Genomic DNA, 4,751 nt, shown 5'->3' with positions numbered 1-4,751 from the left:
GCCAGCCCGCCGCGCTCCGCGGTCCCGCCCCCGGCCGGGCCGCCCCGCGCCGTCACCCCACCGGGAGGGGCCGCCCCCCCCCCACACCGGCTCCTGGGGCCCAGAGGGTGACCTCCCTTGCATCAGCCAGGCGCCCTCCGGGACGCCGGGAAGCGCCTCCCGCCCGCCGACCACGTGCACGCCTCTGGGGCCCGCGGGGACCCGGCCGCCCGACCCGAGCCTCCGCACCTGAGTCTCCCGCCCGCCCATCTAACACAGGCGCGGCCCCGGGGCGGATGGGGCGGATGAGGCCGTCTTGGGGACCAGAAGCTTCTCATCTGGTGCATCTAAAACCCTAAGAGCATCTGTTGGAGGATCAGGCTACCTGAGCTCCGAGCCAATTCTCTGGGCTTTTTTAGATCATCTCCGGTCAAGTGGTTCATGTCTCGGTGTCTTCGTTTTCTGGACAGAACAGATCATTTCATGGGACTGTAAAGCTTTAATGAGATAGTCTGTATGAAGTGTTCACAACTGCCGGACACAGAGCTGCTCACCAGACATTGGCTGCTGGCCGCACCCCTCCCACTCCGGGCTCAGAGGGGTCTACAGGGAAAAGTGCCCCCCCCCCCCCGGGAGCGCACGAACCTTGCGTATTGCTCCATAGGGCCCATATGGACACACGAACACGCCTGTGTATTTCTACCAAAGGGAGCCTGTTCTACTCTGTTGGGCACCCTGCGTTTTCATTCAACAGAGGTCCCTGGCGTTCACCTCATGCTAGAACACTCCGCTCTGCCTCCTTTCGAAGGGAGACATAAATCTCCAAATATCGTAGGAAGACTCTTTCCTTTGTCCCTCTCCCCTGGAGGACACATGGGGGGTGAGGGGGGTGTCCCCACTGGCTCCCAGGCCTTGCTGGGATGGTCCTAGCCACGTTGCTGTGTACATGCCCCAGCCTGCATTTCTCCAAGTGGACTTGCTGAGTCAGAATGGATGCATTCTTAATTTCAACAGATGTTGCCAAATTGCCGGGGGCCTCTGAGGCCACAGGACTTAGTTGGCTGAGTGCTCCGCCTCGAGGTGGAGTGCTTGGGGGCAGTGAGCAGTGATTGAGGAACAGAGCAGTAGATACTGGCCAGGTGCCTTCACTCACCAGGCAAGTAGAGATCCAGGCAGTAGGTAACTAGAGATGAAGTTCATTCACTTATTCAGCAACGAAGGACACTGGTTGCCTGCTAAGTGCCAGGCCATTGTACTGGGCAGCACTGAACAAGATACACAAGATCCCTATTTAGTTTGCCTAATTTCTGAAAACACAATTTGGGGACATGAGAGTGAGCCCCGTGGGATGTTGGAACTTTACTAACTGCTGATGGGATGTCGAAAGGGATCCTTTGGTTGGGTGTGTGGCCAGGTCAGCACCTGTCCAAATCCTACCTGTCTGGCAAGGCCCAGACCGAACTCCTGCCCTTCCTGCCAGGCTCCCTTCACTCCCACTCCCACTGCTTGTCACTCCAGCATGAACTTAAACGTGTTGATGCATTAGTCCCCTTTGCTAGGGAGGCACAGAAGACCTGGGCCTTTGGAACTGGCTGACCAAGCTCCACCCCTTCCTGGCAGACGAACTTGCACAGGTGGGCTCACCTCTCTGAGCTTCAGTTCCCTCCTTTATGAAAGAAAGGTAACAGTATCTGCTAAACTGAGAGATGGTCAGACTTAAGGGAGACGATGGATGAAGTGCTTCATGAGAAGTCTCCAGTGGGAGTGAGCTGCATTCTTGGACAGCAAGGCAAAGCGCCTCGTGCTTCTCTGAAACTTCAGCACATGGTTAAGTGCTGGCTCTATGGCATGAGGGTGCAGGGGCCCCACCTAGAAGAGAGAATGGTGACTCAAATCCGGCAAAAGGTGAGTAAAATCTAGTCACGTTCGCAGACTTAGCTAGCAATATCTTGATGGATTCACAAGGCTGTAGGTGGCAAGCCCAAGCCCCTCTCCACCCCCAGCCTACCCTGACCTAATGTTTACTAGGCTCTCCCCCAACCCCAAAGTCCAAGAACACGGAACATTTCTCAGTTCCTCCTACACCCCCGGGCCCTTGCTCACTTCCCATTCTCAGTGGTCTCCATTCCTCTCCATCTGGAGGGGAACCCTCAACCCCATTCCACATCATCAGCTGTCACATTGTCAGGTCTCAGCTGAAAGGGCCCTTCTTCTGGGAACCCTTTCCTGTGCCCCATTCTCATAGGTATCCTTGTTTAACTAAGGCCGACCCCAGCACATGATGTGGTCATCGCTCAATGTCCCCTTCCCCCAAAGAGAAAAAAAAAACCTTTAGCGCATAGAGCGGCTTCTGCCCGTGCTCTTAGCTGTCCCCCAGCACCCACCCCGCCCTCGGTATTTGCTACCTGCACCTGAAGTAGTGAATGAAAAGCTGTGAATGCAATCAGCAGGGCTTCAGCTACAGATAAATCCAGAAAACCACAGGCTCCGGCCAGAGCCACCATTGCTCAGCAGCTCTACGCTCTGCCCCGTCATGTTTGCAAGGGTTACAGACTCGTGTCTGAGGGCTGGCTGCCCACTCTGGCAACCTGGATGGAGTGAGAGGGAACGAAGTTCTTCCCAGCCTGGCAGAATCTCCAAGTGTGGCAGCGGATGGGACGTGGTGGGGAGCGGGGGGGCTCAGAACTGCCGAATAAGTGATTCCATCTTGTTCTTTGAAACAGGTCTGCCAGTTACAGATTCACTTTCTAACTCCTTTAGAAATGGACCACTTGCAACGTTGCCACGGTCTGAACAATTTGAATTGAATCGTGCAGAGATTCGGGTTGGGAAGCTAGACAGACCCAGGTTCAAATCCAGACTTAGCCACCAATTGGCTCTGTGACCTTGGGCAAGTGACTTTATTGCCATGTGCCTCAGTTTCCTAATGTGTAAATGGGAATAATATCTCAGAGAGACAGAGGGAGAATTCAACTATGTAAAACACCTGGAATTGCTCCTGGTATAAGTTGGTATTAGTAAGTGTGAGCTATTTTTATTTTATTATTTAAAATTTTTTTTACGCACTTATTTATTTTTGAGAGCGAGACAAAGCATGAGTGGGGGAGGGGCAGAGAGAGAGGGAGACACAGAATCCGAAGCAGGCTCCAGGCTCTGAGCTGTCAGCCTGCTGTGGGGCTCGAACTCACTGGCCGTGAGATCATGACCTGAGCGGAAGTCGGACACTTAACCAACTGAGCCACCCAGTCACCCTAGTAAATGTGATCTATTTTAGAAACCACTTCCTAAGCATGTGCCACAGAATTTTCCTTTCCATTACGTTGATTTGAAATCGTGGACGCCCCACTGCACAGTGGGCCCTCCAATGTGAGATACACACAATATAGGTTAACAGCACATGAGAGCTTGGACTGGACACACAGCTGTCCTTGTCAGGAGGTGTGTGGGCAATAAGACAAGTCACATGCTGTTTGTCAGGAAACTGGGTCAAAACCAAAAGAAATACTCTGAATTCCTGTCAGGAAGGCCTGGAGTGTCGGGGAGCTGTTTCTAGTGTGCAGGAAGACAAGAGCCAGGGACAGGTACGAAGAGAATAAAACAGGGCAAGGCCTCAAGAACGAGAACAAACGTGTCTGGGAGAGGAGGGAAGGGCAATTGAAAGTACTCACGCTTTCGGGGTGCCTGGAGGGGCTCAGTCGGTTAGGCGTCTGACTCTTGACTTCAGCTCAGGTCATGATCTCACAGTTCGTGGGTTCAAGCCCCAAGTCAAGCTCCAGGCTAACAGCAGGGAACCTGCTTGGGATTCTCTCTCTCCCTCTCTCTCTCCGCCCCTTCCCTGCTCATGCACCTGCACATGCCCTCTCTCTCAAAATAAATAAACATTAAAAAAAAAAAATACTCAGGCTTTTAACTAGAAAGCTCCACCCTCTGGTCTTTCTATTTTTAAAAACCGCACAAGACAGTGGTAGCCAACACACCAATCATGTTCTTGGAACAACCAGCCTAGCTTCTCCCTTTATCTTATCTTCAGCTGCTGCCATGTGTTCCAGAATGTTGCTACTGTTCCCTTCCTTACTTTCAAGTAGGAGAAAAAGGCAGGCTGTGTACCTCCTGACCCTCCAAGCCCACCCATCCCCATCGCTTATCCCCTCCAAACACAGTGAGCTATGGCCTTGAGCGGACATTTGACCCACGAGCCGGCGTCATCTGAAGTTTTTCAAAAGCCAGAGAAGATGGATGTTGACCTGATCTGGTGGCTTCCTCTCCCAGAACCACTGGCCGAATCTCGCCATTAAGAATGTGCCTCTCCTGCCTCGTAAGACCAGCCTACGCAGGGGAAGGGGAGTGGGAGGGAGGAAAACCGGAACCGCTGCCTGTGTGCGAGCTTTTTCGGGAATTTCGCAGCCACTGAAGTGACGGGAGCAGCTGACAGGACAAAACCCTCTGCCATCTCCCAGACTACCCCTCAAGGAAAGAAACACAGAAGAGGTGAAAGAGGAAGAGCATGGGAGGCTCATGGGCGCAGGTCCTTTCCACCGAGCAGCTTTCATGGACTTCTGGTGCCATCAGTCTTCCAGCGGGGAAGCCCAAGCGTGCCAAGAATGTTAGCTACAGGCTTTGAAGCTTTACGAGGCTGAGTACTCCACCCACCACACACCTCAGGAAAAGCCTGGAGGCCTGGCACGGTAGGTTTTCCCTCGAAGCCTTCAGTCTGATCCGGTTGGACTTGATGCCCACTCTTGTGGCTCCCTTGCCCTGTGACCTTGAGCATT

General features: G+C 53.3%; 1 protein-coding gene across 4 annotated transcripts in view; it reads right to left on the bottom strand.

Annotated features, from left to right (window-relative positions):
* The window catches only part of TMEM268 (transmembrane protein 268), a 48,373-nt gene extending 44,707 nt beyond the window's left edge, over positions 1 to 3,666 (bottom strand). For 3 of the 4 annotated variants that reach the window (XR_005792652.1, XR_005792653.1, XM_040482095.1), the window contains exons 1-2: positions 1,624 to 1,849; positions 365 to 441 (exon numbers count right to left, since the gene is read on the bottom strand). The gene's annotated coding sequence lies outside the window, so the exon portion shown is untranslated. Of the gene's footprint in view, positions 1 to 364; positions 442 to 1,623; positions 1,850 to 3,647 lie in introns of those variants that run through there. The other variant, XM_040482097.1, reaches the window with a different exon arrangement.
* Positions 3,667 to 4,751: the final 1,085 nt, after the last annotated feature.

This window comes from Herpailurus yagouaroundi, unplaced genomic scaffold, assembly GCF_014898765.1.
Source record: "Herpailurus yagouaroundi ecotype Mexico unplaced genomic scaffold, PumYag 160, whole genome shotgun sequence".
NCBI classification, from domain to species: domain Eukaryota; kingdom Metazoa; phylum Chordata; class Mammalia; order Carnivora; family Felidae; genus Herpailurus; species Herpailurus yagouaroundi.
The sequence above is the reverse complement of the archived record's forward strand: the minus strand, read 5'-3'. Positions and strand labels throughout refer to the sequence as shown.